This window comes from Tursiops truncatus, chromosome 1, assembly GCF_011762595.2.
Source record: "Tursiops truncatus isolate mTurTru1 chromosome 1, mTurTru1.mat.Y, whole genome shotgun sequence".
Lineage (NCBI taxonomy): Eukaryota > Metazoa > Chordata > Mammalia > Artiodactyla > Delphinidae > Tursiops > Tursiops truncatus.
Genome location: NC_047034.1, coordinates 67533621 through 67556078, shown reverse-complemented (window position 1 = coordinate 67556078; position 22458 = coordinate 67533621). Strand labels below are relative to the sequence as shown.

At 39.4% G+C, this 22458-nt stretch overlaps 1 non-coding gene across 1 annotated transcript; it reads right to left on the bottom strand.

The window, feature by feature from the left end:
• Positions 1-1872: 1872 nt before the first annotated feature.
• Positions 1873-1945, bottom strand: TRNAV-CAC (transfer RNA valine (anticodon CAC)). Its single transcript has one exon. It is a non-coding gene; the product is annotated as a tRNA-Val (tRNA).
• Positions 1946-22458: the final 20513 nt, after the last annotated feature.

The window sequence follows — 22458 nt, the reverse complement described above, 5'->3', positions numbered from 1 at the left end:
ATGTTTATTTTTTTCTGAGAAATATTAAAACAAACGTTAACAGCTGTATTAGGGCATAACTGACATACAGTAAATTGGACATATTGAAAATGTACAGGTTAAGTTTTGGCAAATGTATCACTCTATGAAATCATCCTCACAATGGGGAGCCAACTTGCCCATTAGGCACAGTAGGCATACACCTACAAAAAGATTTCAACTTATTTTAAATCCAAAATGCCTTAATTTTATTAAAAAAGTCATTTAAATTCAAAATAATGAAATTTTACAAATGATTTTATATAATATTAATACCTTCATCTTCATACCAATGCAGCTGTAAAATATATTAATAAATTATATATTTAAGTCATATTATATATAATAGTATATTATATTCTGTTATATATTATATGTTACATATAAATGAACTATATTAATACATATACATTTTAAATTAAAGAAAAGATTTTTAACATTCAAACATTATTTTTTATGAAGAGTCCCAGGAAGGTCAAAGTGTCTAGGGCCAATGAAAGTCATATGCAGCCCTGTCACAATTAAGATAGTGAACATATCCATTGTCCCCCCAATTTTCCCTTTCTAATCCTTATTGCCTGCCATTCTCCTTCCACTTACCAAGCAATCACTGATCTGCTTTCTGTCATTACAGTTTTCATTTTCTACAATTTTATATAAGTGGAGTCATATAACACTTTTTTTGACTGGGCTTCTTTCACCCAGCATAATAGTAATTATATATATATATATATATATATATATATATATATATATATATTTTTTTTTTTTTTTTTTTTGCTGAGCAGCATTCCATTGTATGGATGTAACCATAATTTATCTTCACCTGTTGGGTGACGTTTGGGTTGTTTCCAGCTTTGGGCTGTTACAAATAAAGCTACTATGAGTATTCGTGTACAAGTCTTTCTATGAGCATACACTTAATTTTCTCTTGGAAGTACCTAGGATTAGAATGGCTGAGTCCATAGTAGTAGTTTAACTTTCAAAGAAACTGTTAAACTGTTTTCCAAAGTGGATGTAACATTTTACATCCCCCCACCCCCCATCAGTGTATGAGTGTTCCAGTTCTTCCACATCCTGGACACCTGGTATGATAGGCATTCTAATACATGTGTATGATATCTCGTGTTTTAATTTTGCATTTCCCTAATGATTAATGATGTAGAACATCTTTAGATATGATTATTTGCTTTCCGTCTATCTTCCTTGGAGAAGTGTCTGTGCAAACTGCCGTGTGTGTGTGTGTGTGTGTGTGTGTGTGTAAATAACTTAATTAAAAGAAAATATACATTGTTTCCACCTGATTCAGAACCAAGGGCTTAGGGCCTTAGGATTCCCTGTGGGGAAAGACTCAGAGGAGGGAGGGAGAAAGAATCTCCATGACTGGGAACTTAGAACTGAAAGCATGGGGACAGCTTAAATCGAAAAAAGAAATAGGCAGGTTTGTTGGGGGTGGAGAGCAGAGCGACTTGTAATACTGGCTCTGGAACTGTTCCATTCATTCCTCTGGACTGCAGGGTAAAGATACCCGCCCTTCAGCTTAAAGCGAGATAATGCTAGGCACACAGCTGGGTCTTGATAACAGGTTTGCAAATTCTCTGGAGGAGACAGCCCCCTGCAGACCCAGCTGAAGAAGAAGGAGCCTGAGCAGAGTTTGAATAAGGGACCAGCCTGAGTTTCAGGGCACCGCCCTGAACCAGAACTTGGTTCTGGGGATCCGGATCGGAGCCGATGACTTCATTCGAGTGACCAAAAGTGCTTTACGTTTCTGGTGTCAGAAAAGATAAGAGAAAAACTGGAGGACCGCCGCGGGGGTCAGTGCTCAACCAGCGAAAAAAAAATTAGTACACGCCTTGTTTCCGCCCGGTTTCGAACCGGGGACCTTTCGCGTGTGAGGCGAACGTGATAACCACTACACTACGGAAACAGCCGATAGCTGCTTCTTCAAAAACTAGTCTTGAAATGTAGCAGCTCGTCACTGTGTCCCCGCCGGTGAGAAAAGCGCTGGGGCGGGTCGACCACAGCCTAGGCTCACCCAGAGGCCTGGAAAGTGGCAGGCAAGGCCCGGAGGCGCGCCCGGTATCATGGTTACAGCACCAGGTGAGCTCGATGGTGCCTCATCAGGAAGCTTCCAGCACAAGTGGAGCTCCAGCCAGTGTCGTTGCTGTTGAAAGCCTGAGTCTGTGGGCCAAAGCTCCAGACTTCCTCAAAGGCTCGTCGTGCAGTTTTCCGGATCCTGCAGGTCCCGGAGGAACGCTTGGCGGGGAGCCGGAGCACCCTGGGGTAAGGTCACCCTCTGGCACTTAGTGCGTGTCCCCTGTTCCGAGACTGGAGAAAAATGGTGCGGTAACTACAGGTAGGAAGAGACTTAGGTGACAGACTCGGCCAAGATAAGGAAAACCAGCTCATATGTGAAACAAATATACACCTTAAGTTTGCCCAGTACGTACTTTAGAAAGAAATTGTGATGGAAAAACTGTTTTCTCCTTCCTACGTCTTTCTTCCCTTTACTACTCACACCAGCACTTCACTTCTGGTCACCAAGTGTGTGGAGGTTTTTGCCCCACACCAAGCAATTCTCTGTCTCTGACACCACCTAGGTGTTCCACAGTTTAACTGAATTCTGACACTATCTACTTGGAGATTAGATTAAAGGCTCAGTCGTACAAGAGTGCCCTCACCCTCTTCATATGCCAGTCTCAAGCCCAAGTTATCACCTGAACTTTTTTTTTTGAATTTTATTTTATTTACAGAAAGTTCTTATTATCTATTTTATACATATTAGTATATATGTCAGTGCCAATCTCCCAATTCATCACACACACACCGCTCCCCGCTCGGTGTCCATACATTTGTTCTCTACACGTGTCTTTATTTCTGCCTTGCAAACTGGTTCATCTGTACCATATTTCTAGATTCCACACATAAGCGTTAATATACGATATTTGTTTTTCTCTTTCTGACTTACTTCACTCTGTATAACAGTCTGTAGGTCCATCCACGTCTCTACAAATGACTCAATTCCATTCCTTTTTATTGCTGAGTAATATTCCATTGTATGTATGTACCACATCTTCTTTATCCATTCATCTGTCAATGGGCATTTAGGTTGCTTCCATGACCTGGCTATTGTAAATAGTGCTGCAATGAACATTGGGGTGCATGTGTCTTTTTGAATTACGGTTTTTTCTGGGTATATGCCCAGTAGTGGGTTTGCTGGGTCATATGGTAATTCTATTTCTAGTTTTGTAAGGAACCTCCATACTGTTCTCCATAGTGGCTGTATCAATTTACATTCCCACCAACAGTGCAAGAGGGTTCCCTTTTCTCCACACCCTCTCCAGCATTTGTTATTTGTAGATTTTCTAATGATGCCCATTCTAACTGGTGTGAGGTGATACCTCATTGTAACTTGATTTGCATTTCTCTAATAATTGAGCAGCTTTTCATGTGCCTCTTGGCCATCTGTATGTCTTCTTTGGACAAATGTCTATTTAGGTCTTCTGCCCATTTTTTGATTGGGTTGTTTGTTTTTTAATATTGAGCTGCATGAGCTGTTTGTATATTTTGGAGATTTTCTCCCATTCTGAGGGTTGTCTTTTCATCTTGTTTATAGTTTCCTTTGCTGTGCAAAAGCTTTTAAGTTTCATTAGGTCCCACTTGTTTATTTTTATTTTTTCATTTGTTTATTTTTGTTTTTACTCTAGGAGGCTGGTCAAAAAAGATCTTGCTGTGATTTATGTCAAAGAGTGTTCTTCCTATGTTTTCCTCTAAGAGTTTAATAGTGTCCGGTCTTACATTTAGGTCTTTAATCCATTTTGAGTTTATTTTTGTGTATGGTGTTGGGGAATGTTCTAATTTCATTTTTCACATGTAGCTGTCCAGTGTTCCCAGCACCACTTATTGAAGAGACTGTCTTTTCTCGATTGTATATCCTTGCCTCCTTTGTCATAGCGTAGTTGACCATAAGTGTGTGGGTTTACCTCTGGGCTTTCTATCCTGTTCCATTGATCTATATTTCTGTTTTTGTGCCAGTACCATATTGTCTTGATTACTGTAGCATTGTAGTATAGTCTGAAGTCAGGGAGTCTGATTTCTCCAGCTCCATTTTTTTTCCCCTCAAGATTGCTTTGGTTATTCGGGGTCTTTTTTGTCTCCGTACAAATTTTAAGACTTTTTGTTCTAGCTCTGTAAAAAATGCCATTGGTAATTTGACAGGGATTGCATTGAATCTGTAGATTGCTTTGGGAATAGTCATTTTCACAATATTGATTCTTCTAATCCAAGAATGTGGTATATCTTTCCATCAGTTTGTGTCATCTTTGATTTCTTTCATTAGTGTCATAGTTTTCTGAGTACAGGTCTTTTACCTCCTTAGGTAGGTTTATTCCTAGGTATTTTATTTATTTATTTTTTTTACAGTGGTGAATGGGATTGTTTCCTTGATTTCTCTTTCTGATCTTTTGTTGTTAGTGTATAGAGATTTCTGTGCATTAATCTTGTATCCTGCAACTTTACCAGATTCATTAATTAGCTCTAGTAGTTTTCTGGTGGCATCTTTAGGATTATCTATATATAGTATCATGTCACCTGCAAAGAGTGACAGTTTTACTTCTTCTTTTACAATTTGGATTCCTTTTATTTCTTTTTCTTCTCTGACTGCCGTGGCTAGGACTTCCAAACTATGTTGAATAATAGTGGTGAGAGTGGACATCCTTGTCTTGTTCCTGATCTTAGAGGAAATGCTTTCAGTTTTCACCCTTGAGAGTGATGTTTGCTGTGGGTTTGTCATATATGGCCTTTATTATGTTGAGGTAGGTTTCCTCTATGCCCACTTTCTGGAGAGTTTTTATCATAAATGGGTATTGAATTTTGTCAAAAGCTTTTTCTGCATCTATTGAGATGATCATATGGTTTTTATTCTTCAATTTGTTAATATGGTGTATCACATTGATTGATTTGCATATATTGAAGAATCCTTGCATCCCTGGGATAAATCCTGCTTGATCGTGGTGTGTGATCCTTTTAACGTGTTGTTGGATTCTGTTTGCTAGTATTTTGTTGAGGATTTTTGCATCTATATTCATCAGTGATATGGGTCTGTAATTTTCTTTTTTTGTATCTTTGTCTGGTTTTGGTATCAGGGTGATAGCCTTGTAGAATGAGTTTGGGAGTGTTCCTTCCCTGCAATTTTTTGGAAGAGTTTGAGAAGGATGGGTGTTAGCTCTTCTCTAAATGTTTGATAGAATTCACCTGTGAAGCCATCTGGTTCTGGATTTTTGTTTGTTGGAAGATTTTTTTTTTTTTTTTTTTTTTTTTTTTTTTGCGGTACGCGGGCCTCTCACTGCTGTGGCCTCTCCCATTGCGGAGAACAGGCTCCGGTCGCGCAGGCTCAGCAGCCATGGCTCTCGGGCCCAGCCGCTCCGCGGCATGTGGGACCTTCCCTAACCGGGGCACGAACCTGTGTCCCCTGCATCGGCAGGCGGACTCTCAACCACTGCGCCACCAGGGAAGCCCTGTTGGAAGATTTTTTATCACAGTTTCAATTTCATTACTTGTGATTGGTCTGTTCATATTTTCTATTTCTTCCTGGTTCAGTCTTGGAAGATTATACCTTTCTAAGAATTGTCCATTTCTTCCAGGTTGTCCATTTTATTGGCATAGATTTGATGGTAGTAGTCTCTTAGGATGCTTTGTATTTCTGCAGTGTCCATTGTAACTTCTCCTTTTTCATTTCTAATTTTATTGATTTGAGTCCTCTCCCTTTTTCCTGATGAGTCTGGCTAAAGGTTTATCAATTTTGTTTATCTTCTCAAAGAACCAGCTTTTAGTGTTATTGATCTTTGCTATTGTTTTCTTTGTTCCTGTTTCATTTATTTCTGCACTGATCTTTTGATTTCTTTCCTTCTACTAATTTTGGTTTTATTTGCTCTTCTTTCTCTAGTTCCTTTAGGTTTAAGGTTAGATTGTTTATTTGAGATGTGTCTTGAGGTAGGCTCATACTGCTATAAACGTCCCTCTTAGAACTGCTTTTGCTGCTTCCCATAGGTTTTGGATCATCATGTTTTCATTGTCATTTGTCTCTAGGTATTTTTTGATTTCATCTTTGATTTCTTCAATGATCTCTTGGTTAGTTAGTAACATATTCTTTAGCCTCCATGTGTTTGTGTTTTTTACGGTTTTTTTCCCTGTAATTTATTTCTAATGTCATGGCATTGAGTCGGAAAAGATGCTTGATATGATTTCAATTTTCTTAAATTTACCAAGGCTTAATCTGTGACCCAAGATTTGATCTATCCAGGAGAGTGTTCCGTGTGCACTTGAGAAGAAAGTGTAATCTGCAGTTTTCAGATGGAATGCCCTATAAATATCAATTAAATCTATCTGGTCTGTTGTATCATTTAAAGCTTGTGTTTCCTTAATTAATTAATTTTCTTTCTGGATGATCTGTCCATTGGTGTAAGTGAGGTGTTAAAGTCTCGCACTATTATTGTGTTACTGTTGATTTCCTCTTTTATAGCTGTTAGCATTTGCCTTATGTATTGAGGTGTTCTTATGTTGGGTGCATATATATTTATAATTGTTATATCTTTTTCTTGTATTGATCCCTTGATCATTATGTAGTGTCCTTCCTTGTCTCTTGTAACATTCTTTATTTTAAAGTCCATTTTATTTGCTATGAGTGTTGCTACTCCAGCTTTCTTTTGATTTCCATTTGCATGGAATATCTTTTTCCATCCCCTCACTTTCAGTGTGTATGTGTCCCTAGGTCTGAAGTGGGTCTCTTGTAGACAGCATATATATGGGTCTTGTTTTTGTATACATTCAGTGAGCCTGTGTCTTTTGGCTGGAGCATTTAATCCATTCACATTTAAGGTATTATCAATATGTATGTTCCTAGGACCATTTTCTTAATTGTTTTGCATTTGTTTTTGTAGGTCCTTTTCTTCTCGTGTTTCCCTCTTAGGGAAGTTCCTTTAGCATTTTTTGTAGAGCTGGTTTGGTGGTGCTGAATTCTCTGAGCTTTTGCTTGTTTGTAAAGCTTTTGATTTCTCTATCGACTCGGAATGAGATCCTTGCCGGCTAGAGTAATCTTGGTTGTAGGTTCTTCCCTTTCATCACTTTAAATATATCGTGCCACTCCTTTCTGGCTTGCAGAGTTTCTACTGAGAAATCAGCTGTTAACCTTATGGAAGTTCCCTTGTATGTTATTTGTCATTTTTCCCTTGCTGCTTTTAATAATTTTTCTTTGTCTTTAATTTTTGCCAATTTGATTACTATGTGTCTCAGTGTGTTTCTCCTTGGGTTTATCCTGTATGGGACTCACTGTGCTTCCTGGACTTGGGTGGCTATTTCCTTTCCCATGTTAGGGAAGTTTTCGACTATAATCTCTTCAAATATTTTCTCTGGTCCTTTCTCTCTCTCCTCTCCTTCTGGGACCCCTATAATGAGAATGTTGGTGTGTTTAATGTTGTCCCAGAGATCTCTTAGGCTGTCTTCACTTCTTTTCATTCTTTAAATAAATAAATTTATTTATTTACTTTGGTTGCATTGGGTCTTTGTTGCTGCACGTGGGCTTTCTTTAGTTGCATCGAGCAGAGGCTACTCTTCATTGTGGTTTATGGGCTTCTCACCTCAGTGGCTTCTCTTGTTGCGGAGCACAGGCTCTAGGCACGCTGGCTTCAGTAGTTGTGGCTCGGGGGCTCTAGAACTCAGGCCCAGTAGTTGTGGCTCACAGGCTCTAGAGTACAGGCTCTGTAGTTGTGGCGCATGGGCTTACTTGCTCTGCGGCATGTGGGATCTCCCCTGACCAGGGTTCAAACTCATGTCCCCTGCATTGGCAGGAGTATTCTTAACCACTGTGCCACCAGGGAAGCCCTCATTCTTTCTTCTTTACTCTGTTCCATGGCAGTGAATTCCACCATTCTGTCTTCCAGGTCACTTATCTGTTCTTCTGCCTCAGTTATTCTGCTACTGATTCCTTCTAGTGTATTTTTTATTTCAGTTATTGTATTGTTCGTCTGTTTGTTTGTTCTTTAACTCTTCTAGGTGTTTGTTCTTTAATTCTTCTAGGTCTTTGTTAAACATTTCTTTTTCTGAGGTCTTGGATCACCTTCACTGTCATTATTCTGAATTCTTTTTCTGGAAGGTTGCCTATCTCCACTTCATTTAGTTGTTTTTCTGGGGTTTTATCGTTTTGCTTCTTCTGGTACATAGTCCTCTGCCTTTCATTTTGTCTATCTTTCTGTGAATGTGGTTTTAGTTCCACAGGCCACAGGATTGTAGTTCTTCTTGCTTCTGCTGTCTGCCCTCTCTCTCTCTCTCTCTTTAAATTATAGTCGATTTACAATATTGTGTTAATTTCAAGTGTACAGCAAAGCTATTCTACATATGATTCTACATATATATGTATATACCTATATTCTTTTTTTTTCTGAGTCTTTTCCATTACAAGATATTGAATATAGTCCTTATGCTATACGGTAAATCCTAGTTGTTTATCTATTTTATATATGGTAGTGTGCATCTGTTAATCCCATGCTCCTGATATATCCACCCCCCTTCCCCTTTGGTAACCATAAGTTTGTTTTCAATGTCTGTGAGTTTGTTTCTGTTTTGTAAATAAGTTCATTTGTACTATTTTTAAAAGTTCACATATAAGTGATATCATATAATATTTGTCTTTCTCTGACTTACTATGATAATCTCTAGGTCTATCCATTTTGCTGCAAATGGCATTATTTCATTCTGTATGGCTGAGTAATATTCTATGGTACATACATACCACATCTTAAGTCAATCCTCTGTCAAGGGACACTTGGGTTTTTTCCACATCTTGGCTATTGCAAATAGTGCTGCTATGAACATGGAGGTGCTTGTATCTTTTTGAATTAGAGCTTTCATCTTTTCCCAGTATATGCCCAGGAATGAGATTGCTGGATCATATGGTAACTCTATTTTTCATTTTTTAAGGAACCTCCATACTGTTTTCATAGTGGCTGCACCAATTTACATTCCCACCAACAGTGTAGGAGGGTTCCCTTTTCTCCACACCCTCCCCAGCATTTATTATTTATAGACTTTTTGATGATGGCCATTCTGACCGGTGTGAGGTGATACCTCATTGTAGTTTTGATTTGCATTTCTCTAATAATTAGTGATGATGAGCACCTTTTCATGTACCTACTGGCCATCTGTATGTTTTCTTTGGAAAAATGTCTATTTAGGTCTTCTGCCCATTTTTTTTACTTTTTGTTGTTGCTGTTATTGAGTTGTATGAGTTGTTAGTATATTTTGGAAATTAAGCCCTTGTCGTTCGCACTGTTTGCAAATATTTTCTCCCAGCCCATAGGTTCTTTCATTTTGTTTATGGTTTCCTTTGCTGTGCAAATGTTTATAAGTTTGATTAGGTCCAATTTGTTTATTTTTGCATTTATTTCTATTGTTTTGGGATTCTGACCTAAGAAAATATTGCTACGATTTATGTCAGAGAATATTTTGCTATGTTCTTTCTAGGAGTTTTGTGGTGTCATGTCTTCTGACCCACGAGTTATAGATTGGGGGTTCCAATGATCCCCTCATCAGGTTGGATTAATTTGCTAGAGCAGCTCACAGAACTCAGGAAACACTTACTTGCATCAGTTGCATCAATTTATTAAAGGATATGATAAAGGATACAGATGGACAGCCAGATAAAGAAATACATAGGCAAGGTCTGGGAGGTTCACCTAGTGCAGGAGCTTCTGTCTCTGTAGAGTTGGGGTGCATCAACCTCTCGGTGTGGATATATTCACCAACCTGGAAGCTCTCCAGACTCCCATGCGTTTGGAATGTTATGGAGGGTTCATCACATAGGCATGATCAATCATTAACTCCATTTCAGTTCTGTTCCCTCTGATGGATGGGGCTGAAAATTCCAAGATTTTAATCATGGCTAGTCTTTCTTGTGACCAGCCCCCATTTAGTAGTCATGCAGGAGCCCACCCAGAATTGCCTCCTTAGAACAAAAGGTTCTCCTACTGCCCTTATCACTTAGGAAATTACAAGGGTTTTAGGAATTCTGTGCCAGGAGTCGGGGCAGAGACATATATATATATATATATATATATATATATATTTTTTTTTTTTTTTTTTTTTCTATTTTCTCTTCTCTCACAGCCCACCACTCCTGGTCTCTGGCCACAGACCCCTCCCAGCAAAATGAAACACAAGTTCAAAGGTACTGACACATTACTAGAATCCCCAGCAGTCATTAATAATCATTCCTGTCCATCATCATATTGTAGGAGAATGTCTGCTGGGACAAGCCCACTCAGTTTGCAGGCTTTCATTCCATCTTGTCAAGTTCCAAAAACAGGCGTGGTCTCAGCAAACATGTGGCTTCACCCTTTCAGGCATCTGATATAATTGAGCTGAGGTGATATCATTTCTTGCTCTGAGCCTCTTTCAAGGTGTTAATATAATATTGGATTTTTGCCTCATTACATAATTCATTTACTCATAACTTTACTGTTACTACTACTATTCCTCCTTCTCTCCATTTATACCCAAATTCTTTTACCTTTGGAAGGGATTAGGTTCAGCCACTGTGCTGGTCTATATTGCAGGCATGTGCCTCCCCATCAGTCCACTTCTATTCAGCTAAGGTAAGGTTACATAGGTGCAGAGCTAGTGGGCTATCTTAACCACCAGGCAATATAGCTGCATTCACTGTTAGCCCCAATTTTATCATATGGTATGAAGGCACATCCTGCCCCATCAGGCCCTTAGGAATTATGACATAAAGATCAGAAACACAGTTGCACTTTTTGCTTAGGAATCATCCCTATTTTCAGCCCTAGTTGTAGCCCTGGTCCTGTGACCACTGCATCAGGTAGGGGGGACAAAAAAGTTGAGATGATGTGGGAAAGAAAGAATACTCCATCCTTCCCCACCCCCATCCCCCAGATCCACCAGTAAAACAGAGAAATCTATCTAGTGGGGACACTCCTTTAGTGCCTCTCATTTTGAGTGTAAGCACACTCTGACTCCCAGTTAGTGTGTCTAATTAACATTGCTTGAAGCCCAGATTTACATGCCTTCTGTTTTATAATATTAGGTAGGGAAAATGTTTCCCAGTCAGATACAGTGTCCACCCCCATAGTACAATCAGGTAGAAGACACACAACCGCTTCACATAAAACCTGTTCAAACATACCAATTCTCCTACAAACTTTTCCTGCAATTCCATTAACCCCTACACTCCTAACTGTAGCCTCCAGGAGGAGTTCATCAACAGGTTTTGGTCTTACAATACTAGGTAGAGGAAGTGTTCCCCAGCCAGACATAATATCCATTTCCAGGAAACATTCACATAAAGGAGACACAACTTTACATGAATCTTATTTAAACATTTCCACTTTTATAATCTTATCAGCACTCACGTTTTTATGTTCTCTCAGTCTAACTGTAGACCATATCAGGGTTTCACTAATAGATTTTGGTACCATAGTGTGTGGGGATCCTATATCAAGGGGTCCTGGAAACGTCTCTTTTCCACCCCTTGACCATTTTACCCACTCTTGTGCAAAAGGCTTTGGGTCCCCAGTGAAGGGTTGAGCCAAGGGACCCTGGCCCTTTTTGTCAGTTTTTAACTTGATTATTCTGCTTGATCACAGACCCAGGCGATTCTGAGTGGGGTTTCTCATCAAAATCTTTGCCTTCTGGCTTTAATAATTCCTCTAAACTGGGGTAAATGGAGCAGAGTTGTTTGGGGCCTTTTGATGTTGGGGAACCAGCAAGGGGTTCCCTTGATCCACCCAACCTTCTATAGTGCTGCATCAGCACTTCTGTTTCAACATCATCAATGTCTACCATATTCATCCCATTTCTTAATAGCCGTCTAAAGATTTCCACGCTGTTGGAGAGAGCTGGAGAGTTCTTTGACTCTCCTCACTGTCTTTCTCCATTTTCTTTTTAATTATTTTAATGCCCTTCGTTTCAGTAAGACCCACACAAGGAAGCTGAGACAGCAAATCTGATAAGGCTTCTTGGATTCTTATTGTTTTGTAAGAGTAATGTCACATGGGGTGTCCATGCAACAGGGGCACCCTTAGTTACAGCACTTACCATAACTTGCATAAACAGGCATATTCAGCAGGTGAATATCCCGTAAACATAAAACCAATCGCATATGGCTTACATGCGAAGCATATCAACTGCTTCATCTGGGGTGCTCCATTTGGCATTTATAGGGGGAATTGGGCAGTCTCCCTTCTCAGGACAAACACACTTTACAGTGGCTTTTATCCAGTCCATTAGGCTTGCTGTTCCCTCAGGAATAATCTCCTGTGTGTCTGGCTCATGTAACGCCATCTGTGATTGTTCAGTAGTGAACTGTGGGTCCTGTATCAATGTAAACATGCTCTTCCACTCTGCAGCATTCAAAACCAAAGACACAGCCCCTAAATTAACCCTTCTCAGCACCCATTTTAATAAAGCTTCCTCAGGAAGCTGATGATACTGATAAGAGACAGCCCCATTCACACTATACTCTCTGGTTTCAGTAATTTCTTGTTTTGCCCTCCCCCAACATTGACTACCTTCTTGTTAACCAGAGGCTTTGGAGGTACTCTATGTTGTCCTGGCATAATTTTTCCCGTTGTGGGCAGCTTTGAGGTTAGTGGCTGAAGTTCAGACCAACCCAACTCCGAGTTTGGATAAGCAGCAAGTTTTGACCCAGCACTTTCTTTATTTTAGCTTTTACAGATAACAGTGACCAAGGGATTGTATGTTTACTGTGCTTCTTATTATTATGCATTTCCTTGCTTACTCAATGAGTCAGCTCTTCAGGAGTCAGATCATCCCCATCTCTAAATTCCATTGGCAACTTTTACCTTTAGTAAATGATTGAAGTGCGGCTGCAGTTTAATACCATGGGTGACTAGGTAGCCATCCAGGGATCAAAGGTTCCTCATACACCACCCTCTCATCCTTTCTCTTCCCAAACCACATGTTTCCATGAGTCAGGGTGGTTCTAGCAAATCCCACTTCACTGACACCAACTATAATTTGGAAAAACCTGTGCTCCGCAACGGGAGAGGCCGCAACAGTGAGAGGCCCACGTACCGCAAAAAAAAAAAAAAAAAAAAAAAAGATAAGCCAATTGCTTAAGGTTATAGATAAGAACTTTAAAATAATTATGGTTATTATTTAAAGAAAATAGAGGGAAAGATGAAAAATTAGATGAAAAGATGGAGAATTTCAATAGAGATGTAAGAATCCATACAGAGATGCAAATGGATTTCTAGAACTGAACTCTCTGGATGGCTTTAACATCAAATTGGACACAACACAACAGAAGATGAGATTATTGAACTCAAAGACAGGTCAGTAGAAAATATCCAAACTGAAGCACACACCATGCAAAACATGGGAAAGAAGAGACTATACCAGAAACATTTAATTGGTTCCAGAAGGAGAGAAGAAAGATAATGGACAGAAGTGATATTTGTAGAGATAGAGACTGAGAACTTTCCAAAACTGATGAATGACTCGATCTCCAGATTCAGGGAATTCAGCGAATCCCAAGCAGGACAAATACAAAGAAAACCACATCTTGGTTTTTTCTTTAGTTAAATTACTAAATTTCTAAAAAAATCAAAGTTAAATTACTAAAAATAAAAGTTAAAAATCATAAAAGTAGATAGGGAAAAAAAAGATATTATTTTTAAAAGGATACCATATCAATGATGTCTGATTTTTCCAACAGAAACCGTGGAAGGCATGTAATAGCATGTTTAAAATGCTGAAAAATAGAAGAAACACCTACCATACTAGAATTATATAAACAGTGAAAATATCCTGAATATGAAAGCAAAATAAAGACATTTTCAGACAAACAAAAGCTGAACAATATATTTCCAGCTGACTGAGGGGAGTTTTTCAGGATGAAGGAAAATGTCTCCACATAGAAACATGTATATATAAGAAAAAATGAAGAGCACTGGCAAACTAATGCATGTAAATATGAAATAATATTGCCTGTTTTAAGTAACAATGATAACCATGTTTTATGGGGGTTATAACCTATGAGGAAGTGAAATATATGACAACAATAACAGAAATGGCAGGAAGGTAAATAGAATTGAACTGTTGAAAGGCTCCTGCATTGCTCATGAAGTTGTAAATATACTAATTTAAGTTAGGCTAAGAGAAATCAAGGGTGCCTCTTGTAATCTCTAGGATAACCACTAAAAGAATAATACAAAAAGATATAATTACAAAGTTAATAGAGGAAATAAAGTTGAATAACAAAACATACAATTAACACAAGAGAAGACAGGAGAGAATAATAAGGAAATAAAGAACATATGGAGAAAGCAAAAAGTAAGATAAACTTAACTATATGAGTAATCACGTTAAATGTAAATAGACTATATAGTCCAGTTAGAAAACAAAGATTGTTAGACTGGATAAATAAACAAACCTACAATGCAACTATGTGCTGTTTACAATACACAAAATACACTTTAAATATTAAAACACAGATTGGTTGAAAGCAAAAGGACAGAAAATAATATACCATGCAGACATTAACCAAAAGAAGGCTGGTGTGCCAATATCATCTAAAACTGGGAAAAATACCCAAATGTCCATTATTGGGAGACTGGGTAAATAAATTGTGATATATAATGGAATACTCACAGCAACAAAATAACTATATACCGATATCTTCAACAATATGAATGTATTTAATAATTGTTATGTGAGTGAAAGAAACTATACCCAAAGGAGAACTTACCCTGTGTTTTCATGTATATGAAATTTCAAGAATTGTGATAAATGTCAGAATAGTGGCTCCCTCTGGTGGGGAGAACAGATTGAGAAGGAGTAGGAGAGAAGCACCTAGGATGCTGGAAATGTACTATACCTTAACTTGAGTGGTGATTGCACAGGTGTATACATATGTAAAAACTCATCAAACTGTAAGTTTAATGTTAGTGCACTTTAAATCTCAGTAAAAAGGAAAAATGAACAAAATACAATTCCTTAAAAATTACAAATGTGGGACTTCCCTGGTGGTCCAGTGGGTAAGACTCCATGCTCCCAATGCAGGGGGCCTGAGTTCAATCCCTGGTCAGGGAATTAGATCCCACATGCATGCCGCAACTAAGAGTCCACATGCCGCAACTAAGAGTCCGCATGCCACAACTAAGACCCGGCGCAGCAAAAATAAATAAATTTTAAAAAAAATTACAGGGCTTCCCTGGTGGCGCAGTGGTTGACAGTCCGCCTGCTGATGCAGAGGACACGGGTTTGTGCCCCGATCCGGGAAGATCCCACATGCTGCGGAGTGGCTGGGCCCGTGAGCCATGGCCGCTGAGCCTGTGCGTCTGGAGCCTGTGCTCCGTGATGGGAGAGGCCACAACAGTGAGAGGCCCACGTAAAAAAAAAAAAAAAAAAAAAATTACAAATGCAATTTCTTTTCACTTAGCAATTCTATGAATTTATTCTCCAGACATAGCTGCACATTTTCAAAATGATACATATACAGGTTATTCAAGCAGCATTCTTTGTAATAGTAAAAGATTGGAAACAACCTAAATGTCCATCAATAGAGGATTGGTGAAATAAATTATGAACAGCTACACAGTGGAATACTATACAGCCACAAAAAGGAATGAGGAAGGTCATTTAAATGAATAAGACAGGTATAGAAAAATATATATAGTATAATATCATTTGTATAAAAGGAGGAGTATAGACATTAGGTGAATAGGGGTTTTTAGGCTTTTCCTATTCCTAGTTGGTTCTCATTATCCCTCACTTCTTATCATGGCCCCTGACTCCTTTTGTGTGAAGCCACAAAATCTGCAGGGTGTGCAACCATGATCTTTTAAGCCACTGTCTGGGGAAGTCTGAACAGGTAGCAGTCTCTCTGCAAGAGTGGGATGTTTGAAACAATTGTATCACATGATGGTAAAGGATCTCCTGTAAGCTTTTAACAGGCAGACTTTACTCAACCCATTTAAAAGGCTGGTTAACCTTAGTATGTATATGAATGATTTAAGATTTATCTTTCATCTACAATAGAAATAGAATGATTCATAATAGTTTGTTTTCTCTAAAGCCCTAATACAATGCAACGTTTGTCTTTTTAATTTGTTTGTTTTGATAACTCATATCTTTCACAGACCCAAAGGGCTGAATAAAATGGGAACTACACCTGTTTGTAGATTACTTTAGTTTGACTGTAACTGAAATGAAATATCTTGTCTGGCACTATATAATCAATTAATCCAGGATGGCAAGTCTACAGGATGGGACATTGAAATACCCTAGAACAAAAGGCAATATGTTATTCAAGTTGGTAATCAATTTTTAAAATGTGCAAGGATGGTTTCTGAGCTGCTGGGATAAAAGTATTTGAACACAACAACCTCTATTCCTCTACACAGAGATGTGTGGGTTTTTCCCCACTGACCAGTTCTCTGATACCAGCTGGGTGTCCTAAATTCAATTGAATTCTGATACTATCTACCTGTGGTTAGCACAGACTCCACAGGTTAAGGGCTCAGTCCCACAAGACTGCCACCCCCCCATTTCAGATACCTATTGCAAGTTCAGGTTGTCACTTGTGCGTCTGATCAACCAGTTATAAATTGGAGGCTCCCATAACTCCCTTCTCAAGTTTGATAATTTGCTAGAATGACTCCCTGAATTCAGGAAAACAGGTTACTTACTAGATTATCAGTTTATTATAAAAGGATGCAACTCAGAAACAGCCAGATGGAAGAGATGCATAGGGCAAGGTATGTGGGGAGGAGCTCAGAGCTTTGATGTCCTCTCCAGGTGGACCACCTTCCTAGCACCTCCATGTGTTCACCAGCTTGAAAGCTCTCTGAACCCCCTAGTTAAGGGATTTTTATGGAGGCCTCATCTAATAGGCATGCTTGGTTATTTTTTTTAATTGAAGTATAGTTGATTTACTATAGTTTCTGTTGTGTTGGTTTCTGGTGTATAGCAAAGTAATTCATTTATACATATATGTACATATTCTTTTTCATACTCTTTTCCATTAAGATTTATTACAGGATATTGAATATAGTTCCCTGTGCTATACAGTAGGAGCTTGTTGTTTATTTTATATATAGTAGTTTGTATCTGCTAATCCCAAACTCCTAATTTATCCCTCCTCCACTCCATTTCCCCTTTGGTAGCCAAAAGTTTGTTCTCTGTGTCTGTGAGTCTGTTTCTGTTCCATAAATAAGTTCATTTGTGTCATATTTTAGATTCCGTATATAAGTGATATCATATGGTACTCACCTCTGTCTGACTTACTTCACTTAGTACGATAATCTCTAGGTTCATCCACGTTGCTGCATATGGCATTGTTTCACTCTTTCTAATGGCTGAGAAGTGTTCCATTGTGTATATACACCGCATCTTCTTTATTCATTCATCCGTTGATGGATGTTTAGGTTGCTTCCATGTATTGGCTATTGTAAATAGTTAGGCATGCTTGGTTATTAACTCAATCTCCAGCACTTCTCCAAAGGATGAAAGTAGGGGAGTAGTTGGGGGGGCTGAAATTTTCAAGCTTCTAATCATAACGTTCTTTCTGGTGACCAGGCCCCATTCTGAAGCTATCCAGGAGCCCGCCAAAATTTCCCTCAATAGAACATAAGATGCTCCTATCATCCAGGAAATTCCAAGGGATTTGGGAGCTCTGTGACAAGAACCAGGTCAAAGACCAAATTAGAACAAAAGATGCTCCTAGTACTTTTATCTCTCAGGAACTTACAAAGGTTTTAGGAGCTCTGGCCAGGAGCCTGGAATAAAGACATATATATATATAATATATATATATAATATATATATTATATATATATAATATATATAATATATATATTTCTTATATATATGAATATATTTATATATTTATTTATATACATTTATATATATTTATTTATATTACGTATATAATTATTATATTTATTTATTTATATTATATATTAATAAATATATATTTATTTATATTATATATATTTCTTATATATATATTTCTTATTATAACAAAATATCACAGTACCTATATGGGGGTCTCTCAGACACGTGGCATAACAACACTGGGCATCATTATTTTACGAGTCCTGGCACTAATTATTAAGCCAGACAGACACCAGCCCCTTCTCCCACTTTTGGAGGAAGGGAGGAGAACAGGCCCACACAGCCATAATTCTCAAGAGAAACAAAGGGCAGTGTCGAACACCCAGTTGCTAGGCTGATCAGCACCTGAGTGGAGGCTGTGAAGGTTGAAGATGTCCTTCAGGTAATTCCAAAATGCCCACCCCCATTGAGAATCACGTATTTATTTATTTATTGCCTCGCAGCTTGCAGGATCTTAGTTCCCAGACCAGGGATGGAATCCAGCCCCAGCAGTGACAGCGCTGAGTCCTAACCACTGGACCACCAGGGAATTCCCTGATTTATACTTTAAAAAATTAATTTTCACACTGAAACATGCACAATATTTCAGATATCTTCTAAATCTTGAAAGGTTATATTAGCACAGGCACAACATTAATAATGATGACACTTTCTCCCACTTTGAAATACTAAAAATAGTTAAAATTAGAGTTCTAGGAAGCCCAGTAATTTTACCTTTTTGGTCTTTCCACTGGTGGCTGTCACCAGGTGCCTCATAGGGAAATCCAGAGCCACTCAATACACTTCCTGAGCTTGCAAAATCAGGGATGTCATCCATTTGTATTTCTTGTAAAATAAGAATGTATTTCTGTATAGTAACTAACTGGTTAATTTTACTTGTAGGCCAGGAAATAAAATGAATAAACAAATGTGATGTGGTCACAAAATTAATTAAATATTTGGGAAATCAAATCCTAATCTCCATGACAGATGATAATAATCAGTACTATACTAATGAGGAAGGATATGGGGCGTTTCATCAAAGTTGGTTATCTCCTTCAACTGCCTGGGTCTACCCTGGGTCCAGCTAGCTACAGACATTGATTGCTCTGGTCCAGTTAGCTCCCAGGCTACCAGCAGCATCCAGTCCCCTCCAGAAAGGAGAGAGTGAGAGACCAACATAGAAGTGGCACATGGTGGAAATGCCAGAAACACTGTCGGCTCTCCACCCCTCCCCCACCCAAACCCATTTGCTCCCCGCAGGGTTGTGGTAGGTGGTCATAGAATGAGGAGGCTGCACTGCTGTGGTCTGGGAGGAGCAGAGGCTAGGTGTGGCCTAGTGGAAGCAACGGGTCAGGGAAAATCCAACCACGTGCTCTGGCGAGATGCACGCCCTGTTCAGCTCCTGCCTGAGCAAAGGGGAATGAGGTGATCGCAAAGAACGGACTAGGAAGAAGCCGTGGACTTCTACCCGAAATGCAAAGAAAATCAAAAAGCAATCCATTGGGCACAGGGGCCAGCTGGATGCTTGAACGGGAGGTGCAGCGTGGGCGTTCTTTGGCTGCTTTGATCGAGGCCCAGAACAATGGAAATGTTGATGTCACAGTATCAGAAGCTTAGTATTAAGGAGGAAACAAAATGGATAACAAAAGCAAGACAAACTCCAGCTGGGAAGTTTGAGGAATAAAGTCTTAATAACTAAAATACAAATGTATACCAGGAAACCCATCTTACCTTCTGGTACCAGGATCAAAATTATGGGGCCCAGTGTAAAATGAAAATGTGAGTCCCCTGTTCAGAAAACAGCAAGAAAAGTGCTGTTCAAGGTAGTGAAATATAACACTTTTTCCTTTTTTTTCTGTGGTCTCTCTCTTGACTTGTTCTGGTGTTTTTTATTTGCTATTTAATGTCATTCTATGTAAAGAAAAGTTAAGAATTTAAATAGCATGAATTTTACTTGTTATCTTTGTATTGTGCAATGCCAGTTTTAAATGTTGACCAAGTTCTCACTATTGCCCATTTCTTATCCTCTGCTTTATCTTGACCTAACTTTAGTCAGGCTTCTCTACTCCCCACAGGCCCTTAAACTTTGGATTGCCCCTGAGATTGAACAAGCACTAACATGCAGAATATGTCCCTTTCAGCAGCTTATCCTGAGAATCAGCTGGCCAAAGGGAGACACATTTCCCGGGAAACTGCTCTGATCATGCCATCTATTCACTCTCCATTGATTCCTCAACTTCCCCTTAAAAGTTTCTGGGAAGCTCTGCTTACCCCTCCCTCTGAAAGAAACACCTTTTTCTGTTTGATTTTGAGATGCTTGCAGATTTCTGAGATTGGAACATTCTCCTTATCGCAATGGTTTTTTTGAAAAGTCTTTCATTATCTAAGTCTAGATTTGTTTTTATTTGACAATGAAAATATAAAAGCATTTAATTCATATGCTGAATCACTGAAACGACACAATCCGTATTTCATAGCTCCTATGGGCACATGAATTTTTGTCCCTACCAGAACAGTGGAAATGCTGCACAGGACTAACTCAGCTGCTTTTACTTTACTTCTTGATACACACATACTACCAACATTTTCTATCTTTGGCTTGCTGATAAGTAAGGACTGAAAGGAGAAGGAACTATGGGTTGTTCTGTCTTTCTCTTTCCTTCTATGTCATCGTTTTCAGCATAAGTGGTTGGCTAATTCAGGGAAGTGATATGATAGGATTCCCTGATCGTTTGTTTTTCTTAGAATGTCACTCCCTTTTTGCGTCTGAAGCAAGTTCTGCTTTGAAGGGAAAGTGCGGCCTCTGAGGCAAGCAGGTCAGCCTATTCAGTCATAGAGGCAATGTACTTACCTTATTCTACTCATCTTAGGTTTACTCATCTTAGGATGAGTAACCTCTTAGTAAGAGGCGATGTACTTACCTTATACTACTCATCTTAGGACCCACTGCATAGTGGGTCCATCCGGAATTCTGTGTTCATCAAGCATAGCAAGTGCTATATACCAATGGGTGACAAGGAAGGCAGGTAAGAATGTTGCTGGTATCTGCTTATCCAGCAGGCTCCATTGTTCCATCGGACTCCAGTTACAAAACGCTCGGTCAAAGATAAAATTATTTAAAATTTCAGGGACATGTTTCAGGCCTCCCTAAAAGTTTCTAACGGTTGTTTGAATCATTCCCAAGATCTTTTTCTAGAAGGTGCTGTCTGTCCTTTTTAGTGCCCTTCCCTGGTGGTCTAGTGGTTAGGACTTGGCACTTTTACCGCCACAGCCCGGACTCGATTCCCGGTCAGGAAAGCTAGTTCTGTTTCTGATCACCCACATTCTATTGTTGCTATGGCTGCTGCGGCTTCAATGCCTGAGCCTTTACCAAGGCTTGCTTGCCTGCACCCCAAGTCATCCGGTCTTGAGGTTTATATTTACGAAGGGAACAAGGTGACTGTGAAAAATGAAAAATTCCTCTGTGCAGATTCGAACTTGCTTACATGTGCCTCACCACACTGGGACTTACTGATTTCTGTGGCTTGTCGTCACCCACCCTAACCGTGCAATATAAGTAACTTCTACTTGAAATGAGTTATTGCAAATGGTTTATAAATCTATTAAGGCTTGATTGGCATAGGCACAGTTTTAGTAATGGATGTAATCCCCCCGCACCCCCCCCGCAGCCAGTTCATTGAAACCCTAAGAGCAGTTACATTCAGAAATGTAGACAGCCCAGGTAATTTTACCAGATCCACTGCTGTTTCTGCTGGTGGCTGCAGCCGGATATTCCCAGTTGCCCCATTAGTTAGTTGAAAACATCTATTATGCTTCTTTACGTGTTTTAGTCATAGAAAACCACACTTCATCCATTTGATATTTTGTAACAATAAGAACACATTTCTACATAATAATCGGTTAGTTAACTTTACCTGTAAGGCAGGAACTGTAATAAAAAGATCAAGGATGGGCTTCCCTGGTAGCGCAGCGGAAGAATCCGCCTGCCAATGCAGGGGACACGGGTTCAAGCCCTGGTCCGGGAAGATCCCACATGCCGCAGAGCAACTAAGCCTGTGCGCCACAACTACTGAGCCTGTGCTCTAGAGCCCGCAAGCCACAACTACTGAGCCACAACTACTGAAGCCCATGCGCCTAGAGCCCGTGCTCCGCAACAAGAGAAGCCACCGCAGTGAGAAGCCCGCACACCGCAATAAGGAGTAGCCCCCGCTCACCGCAACTAGAGAAAGCCCGCATGCAGCAACCAAGACCCAACGCAGCCAAAAATAAATTAAAAAAAAAAAGATCAAGGATGATATTATTAAAATGGCAAGTTACATGACGACAGTCCTTCCTTGGCTCTCAAGAGACGTCGTCCCGCAATTCTCAAAGTTGACTTCAGGATAACCTGGAGACGTTTGAGAGGCATGAAGACTTCGTGTGCCGCCCCTTAATCTGAGGATCTCCAAGTTTGCACTGGTGGGCAAAAATCAGGAGCCACGCGGTCACTTGCGTATCTCAAAGATTGCACGCAAGCAAGGCTTTGCT